Source organism: Somniosus microcephalus, chromosome 1 (assembly GCF_052327205.1).
Source record: "Somniosus microcephalus isolate GS21.2 chromosome 1, FLI_Smic_1.0, whole genome shotgun sequence".
Taxonomy (NCBI): domain Eukaryota; kingdom Metazoa; phylum Chordata; class Chondrichthyes; order Squaliformes; family Somniosidae; genus Somniosus; species Somniosus microcephalus.
The window spans coordinates 37,642,492-37,655,009 of record NC_140987.1 but is presented as its reverse complement, the minus strand read 5'-3'; positions in this window follow the sequence as shown (position 1 = coordinate 37,655,009).

The window sequence follows — 12,518 nt, the reverse complement described above, 5'->3', positions numbered from 1 at the left end:
AACAGAGTTTGTGGTGAGGACCAAAAACAATGGCTTTGGTCTTCCCAATATTTAATTGGAGAGAATTTCTGCTCATCCAGAACCAGATGTCAGACAAGTAGTCTGACAAGTTAGACACCATGGAGGGGTCGAGAGAAGTGGTAGTGAGTTAGTGCTGAGTGTCGTCAGCGTACATGTGGAAACTGATGCTGTGTTTTCGGATGATGTCGCCAAGGGGCAACATGTAGATGAGAAATAGGAGGGGGGCCAAGGATAGATCCTTGGGGGATCCCAGAGGTAACGATGCGGGAGCGGGAAGAGAAGCATTGCAGTTGATTTTCTGGCTACGATTAGATAGATAAGAATGGAACCAGGCAAGTCCAGTCCCACCCAGCTGGACGACGGTGGAGAGGCATTGGAGAAGGATGGAGTGGTCAACCGTGTCAAAGGCTGCAGGCAAGTCAAGAAGGACGAAGAGGGATAGTTTACTTTTGTCACAGTCACAATGGATGTCATTTGTGACTTTGATGAGAGCCGTTTCGGTACTGTGGCAAGGACAGACACCTGACTGGAGGGATTTAAACATGGAATTGTGCAAAATACGGGCACAGATTTGGGAGGCGACAACACGTTCAAGGACTTTGGAGAGGAAAGGGAGGTTGGAGATGGGGCAGTAGTTTGCAAGGGCGAAGGGGTCAAGGGTTGTTTTTTTGAGGAGAGAGGTGATGACGGCAGATTTGAGGGAGAGGGGGATAGTACCTGAGGAGAGAAAACCATTAACAATGTCAGCTAACATGGGAGCCAGAAAAGGAAGTTGGGTGGTCAGCAGTTTGGTGGGAATAGGGTCGAGGGAGCAGGAGGTGGGTCTCATGGACAAGATGAGTGCGGAGAGGTCATGAGGGGAGATTGGAGAGAAACTGGAGAACGATGTGAGCTCAGAGCTAGGGCAGGGTGGAACCTTAGAGGAAGTTTGGCCCGGTGGGTAAGGGGAAGGAAGGGAAATGGCAGAGGCAGCTGAACAGATGGTCTCAATCTTAGAGACAAAGAAGTCTATGAGCTCCTCACACTTGTTGTCGGAGGTGAGGGTGGAGGAGACAGGGGAGAGGGGTTTAAGAAGACGGTTAGCAGTGGAGAATAGAAGTCTGGGTTTATCTCTGTATTCCAGAATGATTCTGGAATAGTGAGCAGTTTTGGCAGACGAGAGCAGAACTCGATAATGCTTTATGTGGTCCAGCCAGATCTGATGGTGAATGGCTAAACCAGTTGTCCGCCATATCCGTTCAAGGCTACATTCCTTGGACTTGAGGGAACGAAGATGAGGGCCGTACCAGGGGGAATGGCCAGGGTGAGAGAGAGTAATTGTTTTAATAGGGACGAGGGCATCAAAGGTGGTTGTGAGGGTGTGGTTAAGCAGATCGGTAGCTGCAGAAATGTCATGGTGGTCAAAGGCTGGACAGTTGGGATTTCATAAGCGCAGTTGTAAGAAAGTTGGGAAAGAGTGTTTTCCCAGGGCGGACACAGAAGGAAATAGGGTTGGGGGGGGGGTGTGGTGGAGGGGGTGGAAGGGGGACGTAGGTGGAGAGTGATACGAGGAAATGGTCACTGATGGCCTTATCTGCGATTGACACAATGGGAGTAGTGAGGCCACGATAGATGGCAAGGTCGAGGGGGTGGCCGTGAATATGAGTTGGGGAGTTTGCATGGAGGGAGAGATTAAGGGAGGATAGGAGGCTAGAGAACTCAGAGGAGAGAGAGCATGATGAATTGAGATGGAGGTTAGCGTCACCGAGGATGAGAAGTCATTCGGTGCAGAGGCTGAGGGAGGACAGCAGTGAAGATATCTCGGTAATAAACCAACACTTAGGACTATCCTGAGCTGATGTTGAAATCAACCCTCTGAAACATATCAGCATTAAGTGTGAAAAATTACCTGCCATACCACTGGCCTATTCATATATGATAACATCAAATATTTTTTTTGTGATATGCTATTAATTTTATGCAAGATTAATTAAAGTTATTTCTTTACAGAATTGCACAGATTACTGTTTATAATGAACTGATAAGATCAAGGCAGAAATCTCAACATCGACGGGGGTGTATAACAGGCGATATCGGATTGGTCACCCATTATACACCTTGCCCAATTTTCCTTCAATGGAATGGCATGGACCATGCATGTGGTCCCTCATTGCAAATGTGTTACCTCATTAATGTGTTTCCCTCATGTGAGTCATCTAATTTTACTCAATGGTGAATATGATGCTGTTGACTTGAACTGCATGCTCTCCTAGCTGAGGGCCAAGAGGTTAAGGACTGTTGCTGTGTCTGAGATCCCACTGACGGGAGTGTTGAATAACCCTGGTGACCCTTTATCAATGGCACAAGGTTCCTGTGGTTGAGTCACTGGTAGCCTCTGCTAACCGACCCAAGCCCCTTTCAAGTGCGGGTTCCTTATTGCGAGTGCAGACCCATGGAATTACCCCCTGTGTTTCCTCACGGAATAAATTCGAGCAGATATCCAGTTGATAACGAATCAGTTTTACCTTTCTATGCAAAATAATTAGCACAGCAAAAGAATATCTGTTAGCAATCTACAGCTTCACACATCTTGCTCTCTGCCTTATTCTTACTTGACATAAATCAGTAATGATTTTCTTTCCATCAGCAGCCTGTCAGCACGGTACAGAAGAGGCTAAGTGAATGAGATGGCACTGTGAGCTCTGTGACGGTATTAGGCACTGCACAAATGGCTTCTAGGTACACCTCTGAAAGCAGAGACATCCAACGACTCAAACACAGGAGCCTCCTAACGCTGGTAAAGGGTCATCGGGGGTAGTAAGAAGGACTTGCATTTATACAGTGCCTTTCATGACCACCGGACATCTCAAAGTGCTTTACAGCCAATGAAGTACTTTTTGAAGTGGAGTCACTGTTGTAATGTGGGAAACGAGGCAGCCAATTTGCACACAGCATGGTCCCACAAACAGCAATGTGATAATGGCCAGAGAATCTGTTTTAGTGATGTTGATTGAGGGATAAATATTGGCCAGGGATAACTACTCTGCTCTTCTTCGATAATAGTACCTTGGGATCTTTTACATCCACCTGAGAGAGCAGACAGGGCCTCGGTTTAACGTCTCATCTGAAAGACGGCACCTCTGACAGTGCAGCACTCCCTCAGCACTGCACTGGAGTGCCAGCCTAGCTTTATGTGCTCAAGTCCCTGGCATGGGACTTGAACCAACAACCCTTCTGACTCAGAGGCGAGTGTGCTACCAACTGAGCCACAGCGGGCAAAGTAGCCAGTCCACCAGTAACCAGAATCATAGGCCCCGATTTTCCCGGAGCCGTCGGGTGGGGTTTCAGGCGGGCAGGGGCTGAAAATCGCAGAAATAGGGGGTTGCGACCCCCCCCCACCCGATTCCCCGCCCGACTTTCGCCCCATGTTTCAGCGCGACCCGAATCAGTCCCGCCCGCAGCAGGCGGAACTGGTCGGCGGGAGCCTAATGATCAATAATTGGCATGTTTAATCCTATTTTCGAGGGCCCTTGGAATTTTCAGCCATTCCCCACGTAAACCACGCCTGGTGGGAACACCGTTGATGAAACCTGGCGTGAACAATGTTGGCTTGCTTGCTTTCAGCTGCATGTCAATCAGGAATGAAGTGATTTAATCAGCTAGCATTTGTAGGCTGCAGGACCTTGTTGCTGAAGGCTTGGGGCAACTTGTTGAAGGCTTAGGCACAGCTGTGGAAGGTTGGAGCCTCACACACTTCTCCAGTGTGAGCTCCTGGGAAGCCCCTCTCAGCACCCTCACTCAGCGCTTCCTCAATGGAGGCATCTCCCAGAAGCATGGGAGGCCTTTTGTTCCTTCCCTTCCTGACATTAGAGGATCTTCAACAGCAGAGGAGGCTGGAGCAGCTCCAGCAACAGCAGCTCCAGCAACAGCAGCACCAGCAGGAGCGACAGGCTGCGGCTCAGCCACCTGAGGCAGCACAGGCCAGAAGGGGCCAGCACATGGAAGGCCGTCGGCACAGAAGATATCCCCCAAACAGGGTCTACAGACACAGGGTGAGCTACCTCAACATGACTGAGCAGCAGTGCCAAAGGCGGCTCCGACTTTCACGGGAGGTAGTAACTGACATCTGCGCAATGCTCCAGCAAGACCTGGAGCCCAGAGCACCAGGTCGACACTCCTTACCAGTGGCCATCAAAGTCACCACCGCACTCAACTTTTATGCCTCAGGCTCCTTCCAGGGATCAGCAGCAGACATCAGCGGCATCTCCCAGGCGGCCGCACACACTTGCATCAAACAGGTCACCGATGCCCTCTTTGCCCTTGCGCACAATCACATCCATTTCACCAGGGATCGCGCAAGTGTGAGGGCGCGAGCGCTTGGATTAGCTCAGCTGGCAGACTTTCCAAGGGTGCAGGGCGTCATTGACTGCACACATGTGGCCCTTAGGGAATCCCACCGCAATCCAGGTATTTTTGTCAACCACAAGGGCTTCCACTCCCTTAACGTTCAGCTGGTGTGTGACCACAAGAAGGTGAATTTGCATGTTTGTGCCAAGTACCCTGGCAGCTGCCATGACTCCTTCATACTGCACGAGTCTACTGTGCCTCCGCTATTCAGTCCGCCAAACGAACTTCAGGGATGGCTACTTGGAGACAAGGGATATCCCCTGCGGTCTTGGCTAATGACGCCGTTGAGGAGACCAGCCAACGAAGCTGAGGAGTGCTACAACTCCAGCCACATTTCCACCAGATGCATTATCGAGCAAGCCATCAGATTGCTGAAGATCCGCTTCAGATGCCTCGATAGATCAAATGGAGCCCTACAGTACTCATCAGCCAGGGTCTCCAAAATCATCATGGTATGCTGTGTGCTTCACAACATGGCACAGCGTCGTGGCTTGCCGATTCCGCAGGACCAAGAGGCTTCTCACAGAGCCGCCTCGGATGAGGATGATGCTGAGGAGGAGGAGGAGGAGGAGGAGGACAGAAACGAGCATCCTGCAGAGGCCTGCCAACCAGTGGCACCAGTGCGCGAGAACATTGCTGGGTGGAATACAAGGAACGCACTCATCCTGGGCAGATTTGCGTAGCCTGTAACATCAAACACTGCAGCCTCGCTGCTTCTTAACTGACCATGGACAGTGGCCCATGCCTGTGCATTTCTACCTATTTGACCAGCTTGCTGACATCTGCAAGTTATCCTAAGGCCTCTATGTGATATCCCCATTCACCAAATGACAGATGCCATAACTGCAGCAGTTGCCACCAGAATTTTAATGTACAGGAAACTGATGGCATTAAAACAATATACAAGACTTTTCACCCAAGTGACTACCCTTGTGATTAGTGGTGCTTTATTTTTCTCTTACGCGTGCTCCTACATAGTGGTACCCCTGTGGCTTCAGCAGATGTGGAGGCCCCTTGCTCACTTTCCTGCTGCGCCTGTCTTGACACCTTTGGCGGGCGTCCTCTGGGGTGGTGAGCCTGTGAGGGCTCGCCAGCAGTCTGCTGCTCCTGCGGCTGTGCAAGGCTTGAGACTCCTATCTCACTGGGGTGTGGACTCCGGCGGGGCTCTGACTGAGGGCTCTGAAGTGGCATGGAAGTGTGAGCGCGTGGAGAGGAGCTCCCACTTCCTTGAGGTGTGCCAACAACCTCCCTCTCATGGGTCAGCTCCCCCTCAGCGCCGGCAAGTGGCTGGAGAGCACCTTGCTGCACATCAGGGGGGCCATGGGGACCTGTCTCTGCACTGGAAGTCCTGCTCAGAGGGACTTCCATGAAGGTCTGGTTTCGGTGCTCAATAGATGCCCATCGCTCCTCAAGACATGTCATTCTATTCTGAGCACTATTCTCACCATGTTTTCGATACCCTGGCGACTAAGCTCCTCCATGGCCGCAGCCCTCCTCTCCTCGGCTGCAGCCCTCCTCTCCTCGGCCACAGCCCTCCTCTCCTCAGCCACAGCCCTCCTCTCCTCGGCTGCAGCCCTCCTCTCCTCAGCGGTAGCCAGCCTTACCATGGAGGTAGCCATCCTTTCCGTGCTGATGCTTTCATGCGCCAATTACTCTAATAAGGTTCTGCTCATGCTCGCCATGGACTCCTCCATTCGCTCCACACTCGCAGCGACCCTGGAGACAAAACCTGCCAGAGACCCCTGCATTATGTGCATGGAGATCCATCACCTCCTCTCTTGTGGATGGACCCAGAGGCATAGGGTCGACATGCAGCTGAGCTGAGCTGGCAGAGGCCTGTGCCCTCCGACAAGGACTCTCCACTGCTGTCCCTGTCTCCACAATCTGCTGATGCTCACTTGTGAGCTGTGAAACACCAGGTGACAACACTACTCTATGTCCTGAAGGCCCCCCCCGAGGTGTGAGTGTCTGCGCTGGTGCTGGGTGCGCTTACTTCTGCTGACGCTGTGCCCTCAGAGGCTGGAGCTTCCTCTGAGGAGTCTGGCTGTAAAGCCTCTTCCTCCTCGGCAGTGGCGACAGAGGCAGTGGGGGAGTAAAGGAAAGAGTTAGAGATGTGATGCCAAGGCTACTTGCACATTGGATTTGGCAGATGCTCATAAGTCCAAATGATGTGGCTTCAGAATCATATCAGCAACTCATGCTATGTCAATGAGAGAGATGGGAAACTATTCTGTCACCAGCTTGCGGGCTTGCTCCTGTCTCTCCTGCCCCAGCATCCACAGGCACGTCAGCCCCAGCAATCTCGATCGCAGCTTCCTCCCAGGGGCTCAGGTGGGCGACTGAGGGTGGTCCTCCTCCAGTCCTCACACGCTCTCGTCTATTTTGAGCTCTCTTTTCCTGCAATGAGGGAGACAAGTGGAGTTTGAGTGAGAGTGCAGGAGTGAGTGTAGAGATTGCATAGCATAGATACTTAGAAGGAGACAAAGATGGTGTGAGGCTGCAAGACCAAGGGCCCTCCCCGTGTGTTGTCAGTTGTGTTCCAAGCATCAGAGTGAGAGGTAGTGTGAGGGCTGCATGGTGGAATAGTTATGTGAATGTGAGCATAGAGAGAGAGGGAATGGGTAAGGGTGCATGGATGTGACTGTGAAGCGGGATGTGGAGGAAGTGATTGCTGAAGCTGAGTGCTGTTGGGGAAAGGCAATGGGGAGCAGTTTGAGGGTGATGGAAACTTTATACTTAGTTTTCCTGTACGGTGAAGGTCACGGAAGCGCTTCCTGCACTGCATCCAGGTCCGGCGGGTGACTCCCACAGAGTTGACCTCTGCAGCCACCTCCATCCATGCAGCCCTGGTCTCTTTGGGAGGCCTCTTCCTCCCAGAGCTGGGGAAGAGGACCTCCCTGTGGGCCCTTACCCCATCCACCAATGTCTGCAATGAGGTCTCGTCAAATTTGGTGGCTGCTCGGCCTCTGCCGCTGGCAGCAGCTGGAGCAGGCTGCTCTGCCATTCTGTATGACTGGTTGGGAAGCCTGCAGAGGTTGAAAATCTTGCTGGACACTTTAAAAGCACCATGAATAATGACATCATACTGTGGGGCTTTCTGACTGGAAATGTACACTTACCAAGGGTGCCCACACGCTTGGCCAATTGAGGGAAAATTGCATGCAGCTGGCTGACCCATTTAGATTCGTGTCGGAACCCGACATTCGGGGGACCCGACAATTCCCCGCACCTTCGGGAAAATCGGGGCCATAATATCAATAAAACTGGATTGTCAGCCTGGGTGTTGTGTTAAAGTCTCCAGAGAGAGACTTGAACCTAGAACCTTCTGACCCAGAGGCAAGTGTGCTACCCACTTTTTTTTAATTATTATTGATGTGCCTCAATAATTCCGAGACTCGAAGTTAGCAGAACAAAACAAGGCTTTTATTAACTTAGAACGTAACACGTAAGAGAGAGAGATGTCTTCCTTCTGGAGACTGAGGCCAGACTGAGCCAGCCTACAAACGGGGCCAGGTATGGGCGGAGCCCTACACACAGCACATTCCAGCACATTCCAGTATACAATACAGCACATTCCAGTACACAATACAATGAGGTCTGGGGGAAGGGAAATGACACTGAAACCGATCTCAGTCACAGGCAGTGATGATGATGAATATTTCATCACATTCACCCCTTCTATAGATTTAGTCTGTTCGGGGGTTTGATAGTCCTCTGCGACCGACGTGGCTGTTGCGGTGCCGCGGGTGTCGGCTGGGTGTCCCCGGTAGCCTCCTGGGTCTCTGCCGGGGGTGCCGCCAGGGTTGTTGAAGGGGTAGTTGGTGGGGGTGCCGTTGGTCGGTGTTCTTCCGGGGGTGATGAAAGAGTAGTGGGTGGGTAAGAGTTGCTGTGATCGTCGTTGCCGCTATTGCCGTGGTTGTTGTCGATGCCGGCTGGGGCGATGTCTTTTATGGACACGGTGTCCTCCCTTCCGTCGGCGTGTCGGACATATGCGTATTGGGGGTTGGCGTGGAGTAGGTGTACTGGCTCCACGAGAGGGTCCATCTTGTGGCCCCTCGCATGCCTTCGCACGAGTATCGGACCTGGGGTGGACAGCCATGACGGCATGGATATGCCTGAGGTGGATTTCCGGGGAAAGACAAACATTCGTTCATGAGGCGTGGTATTAGTGGCCGTACACAATAGCGACCGTATCGAATGGAGCACATCCGAGAGGACTTCCTGCCAGCGGGAGATAGGGAGGCCCTTGGTCCTTAGAGCTAGAGTGACTGCTTTCCATACTGTCCCGTTCTCTCGCTCCACTTGGCCATTACCCCGGGGGTTGTAGCTGGTGGTACAGCTCGTGGCGATCCCCCTGGACAGCATGTACTGGCGTAGCTCTTCACTCATGAAGGACGCTCCCCTATCCGTATGGATGTAGCTCGGCATACCGAACAGGCAGAACAAGCTGTTGAGGCATTTAATGACCGTGGTGCTGGTCATGTCTGGGCAGGGGAAGGCGAATGGAAACCGGGAGTATTCGTCCACAATGTTCAGGAAGTAAACATTGCGGTCGACGGACGGGAGGGGGCCCTTGAAATCTAAGCTGAGCCGCTCAAAGGGCCGTGTAGCTTTGATTAAGTGGGCTCTATCTGGGCGGTAGAACCGAGGCTTGCACTCAGCGCAAGTGCGGCAGTTCCTGATCAGGGACCGAACTTCCTCAATCGAGTAGGGTAAGTTACGGGACTTTATGAAGTGGAACAGCCGCGTGACCCCTGGGTGGCAGAGGTCGTTGTGGAGGGTCTGTAGCCGATCCCCGGTGGCGCTGGCACACATCCCTCGTGAGAGGGCGTCAGGGGATTCGTTAAGGGCCCCTGGCCGGTAAATGATGTCGTACTCGAAGGTGGAGAGCTCGATCCGCCACCTAAGAATCTTATCATTTTTAATCTTCCCCCTCTGTTTATTATTGAACATAAACGCTACCGACCGCTGGTCGGTAAGTAGGGTGAAGCGTTTGCCGGCTAGGTAGTGGCGCCAGTGGCGCACTGCCTCCACGATGGCTTGGGCCTCCTTTTCCACGGAGGAGTGTCTGATCTCGGGCCCTTGGAGGGTCCTCGAGAAGAAAGCTACGGGCCGCCCCGCCTGGTTGAGGGTGGCCGCCAAGGCGAAGTCAGACGCATCACTTTCCACTTGAAATGGAGTGTTCTCGTCCACTGCCTGTAGCGTGGCCCGCTCAATATCCTGCTTAATGCTTTTGAAGGCGGCGTGGGCCTCAGCAGAGAGCGGGAAAGAGGATGCTTTCAAGAGGGGGCGGGCTTTGTCGGAGTAGTTGGGGACCCATTGGGAATAATAAGAAAATAACCCCAGGCACCTTTTCAGGGCTTTGGGAGTGTTGGGCAGGGGCAGCTCCCGTAGGGGGCGCAATCGGTCGGGGTCTGGTCCGATTTCCCCATTCTCCACCACGCTGCCTAGTATGCAGAGGCGCGTGGTGTTGTAAACGCACTTGTCCTCGTTGTAGGTGAGGTTGAGTTTTTGTGCGGTTTCCAGGAACCTCTCGAGATTCGAGTCGTGATCCTGCTGATTGTGGCCGCAGATGGTGACGTTGTCGAGGTAGGGGAAGGTTGCCTGCAAGTGGTGGTCATCGACCATGCGGTTCATCTCCCTCTGGAAGACCGAGACCGCATTCGTCACCCCAAAGGGGACTCTGAGGAATTGGTAGAGGCGTCCGTTCGCCTCGAAGGCGGTGTACGGGCGGTCCTCTGGTCTGATAGGGAGCTGGTGGTACGCTGACTTGAGGTCGATGGTGGAGAACACCCGGTATTGGGCGATTTGGTTCACCATTTCTGATATGCGGGGTAGCGGGTAGACGTCTAGTAGGGTGTACCTGTTGATCGTTTGACTATAGTCAATCACCATCCATTTCTTCTCGCTACCCCTTACCACTACCACTTGGGCGCGCCACGGGCTGTTGCTGCGTTCAATAATGCGCTCTTTCAGGAGCCTGTCTACCTCGGTCGCGATAAACCGCCTGTCCTCCCAGCTGTACCTTCTGCTTTTGGTCGCTATTGGCCGGCAGTTAGGGGTAAGGTTCGCGAATAGCGAAGGCGGCTTTACCTTCAGGGTAGCCAGACCGCACACTGTGAGGGGCGGCTGGGACCCACCGTACTTGAGCGTGATGCTTTGGTGGTTGCACTGGAAATCCAGGCCCAAGATCACGCTCGCACATAGGTTCTTCATGATTAATACTTTAAAATTATCATATACAGTTCCGTTAACGCACAATTGTACCATGCAGTAACCCAGAATGGTCGATGTCTGGGTTTTGTCAGCCATAGAGATGGTACCCTGAGTAGGGACCACCTTTAGGGAGAGTTGTGCCAGTTCTGGGTGGATAAAGCTCTCCGTGCTTCCACTATCAATTAAGCATTTAACCCGGCACCCGTTTACCTCGATGTCCACCATTGATCTGGATAGCGGGTGCGGCCTGGTCTGGTCCACTGTGACCGATGCCACTGTAGGGCCCTGATCGATACAAGATGGCATCCACGCTGTCTGCTCACAAGATGGCGGACCCCACGAGGTCGGGCAAGATGGCGTCCAAGATGGCCGCTCCCACGGCGCACACGCGGCGGTGGCGGGTTTTCCGGCGGTTGGTTTTCCGGCGGGCTTCCCTCTGCACACCTTCCTGAAGTGCCCCTTCTTACCGCACTTAAAGCAGGTGGTGCCTTTCGCCGGGCACAGGTTTCTGGTGTGCTTTGGCTGCCCGCAGAAGTAGCAGTTGGGTCCCTGACACGTCGCGGCTGTCGTAGGGCTTCTGGGGGGAGAACGGGGCCCAGCCGGTGTCGGGCTGTCGGGTGGGGAAGATGCCTTCCAAGATGGCGGTGCCCTCGGTGCACACTTGGCGGCGTGGACGGCGCGGGCTGAAGAGTAGGCGTCCGAGTTTCTCTGGGCCACATCCAGGGATCGCGCGGTGTCCGCAGCCTGTTTCAGGTCCAACCCCGTTTTTTCCAGCAGTCTTTGCCGGATGTAAGTGGAGCTGAGGCCTGTGATGAAGGCATCGCGAACAAGCTCGTCAGTGTACACTGCGGCTTTTACATCTTGGCACTTGCAGTCTTTGCCAAGCATTTTCAGGGTGCTTAGGAACTCCTCCACCGATTCCCCAGGTCGCTGTGCGCGGGCAGCGAGCAGGTGCCTAGCATACACCTCATTCGTAGGCTGCTGGTAATGCGCCTTTAAGATGTCGCAGGCGACCAGGTACGTCTCGGCATCTTGGATGAGGGGGTAAACCCGGTGGCTTACCCAATTCCGCAGAATTCCGAGTCTCATCCTCGCAGCGTCCGTAGCGTCTTTGACAGCTGCGGAATTGTCCAGGAAGAATTCCATACACTCAAACCAGTGTCCGAAGCATGCTGATGCGTCCGGAGCATGTTGATCCAAATCCAAACGTTCGGGTTTCAGGAGTTGATCCATAGTGTTGAAAAATAAGTTAATAAAATTGATGTGCCTCAATAATTCCGAGACTCGAAGTTAGCAGAACAAAACAAGGCTTTTATTAACTTAGAACGTAACACGTAAGAGAGAGAGATGTCTTCCTTCTGGAGACTGAGGCCAGACTGAGCCAGCCTACAAACGGGGCCAGGTATGGGCGGAGCCCTACACACAGCACATTCCAGCACATTCCAGTATCCAATACAGCACATTCCAGTACACAATACAATGAGGTCTGGGGGAAGGGAAATGACACTGAAACCGATCTCAGTCACAGGCAGTGATGATGATGAATATTTCATCACAATTATATTCTTTATTGAACATTAAGAACATTTACAACATTATGATCATTCCATCGTATCATACAAATCAATTCCGCCGCTCTGCACAGCCATTCCTCCACCACATATTAACATCAAAACCTGAAGTTTAATTTGTCTCCTGTAACATATATTAATCGATTGTACTTTAAAAATTGATTGTAAAATACTATCTTAAAATTCCTTTCTGAATAAAACATCCACAGAGCCTTATAATGATCTGTTAGCTGATACTTAAAATACTCTTTTAGCTTGATTCTCCTCCCCTTAAGAAACAGAGCATTCCTTCTTTGCACAATCACGAATCTAGCCAAACTGAAA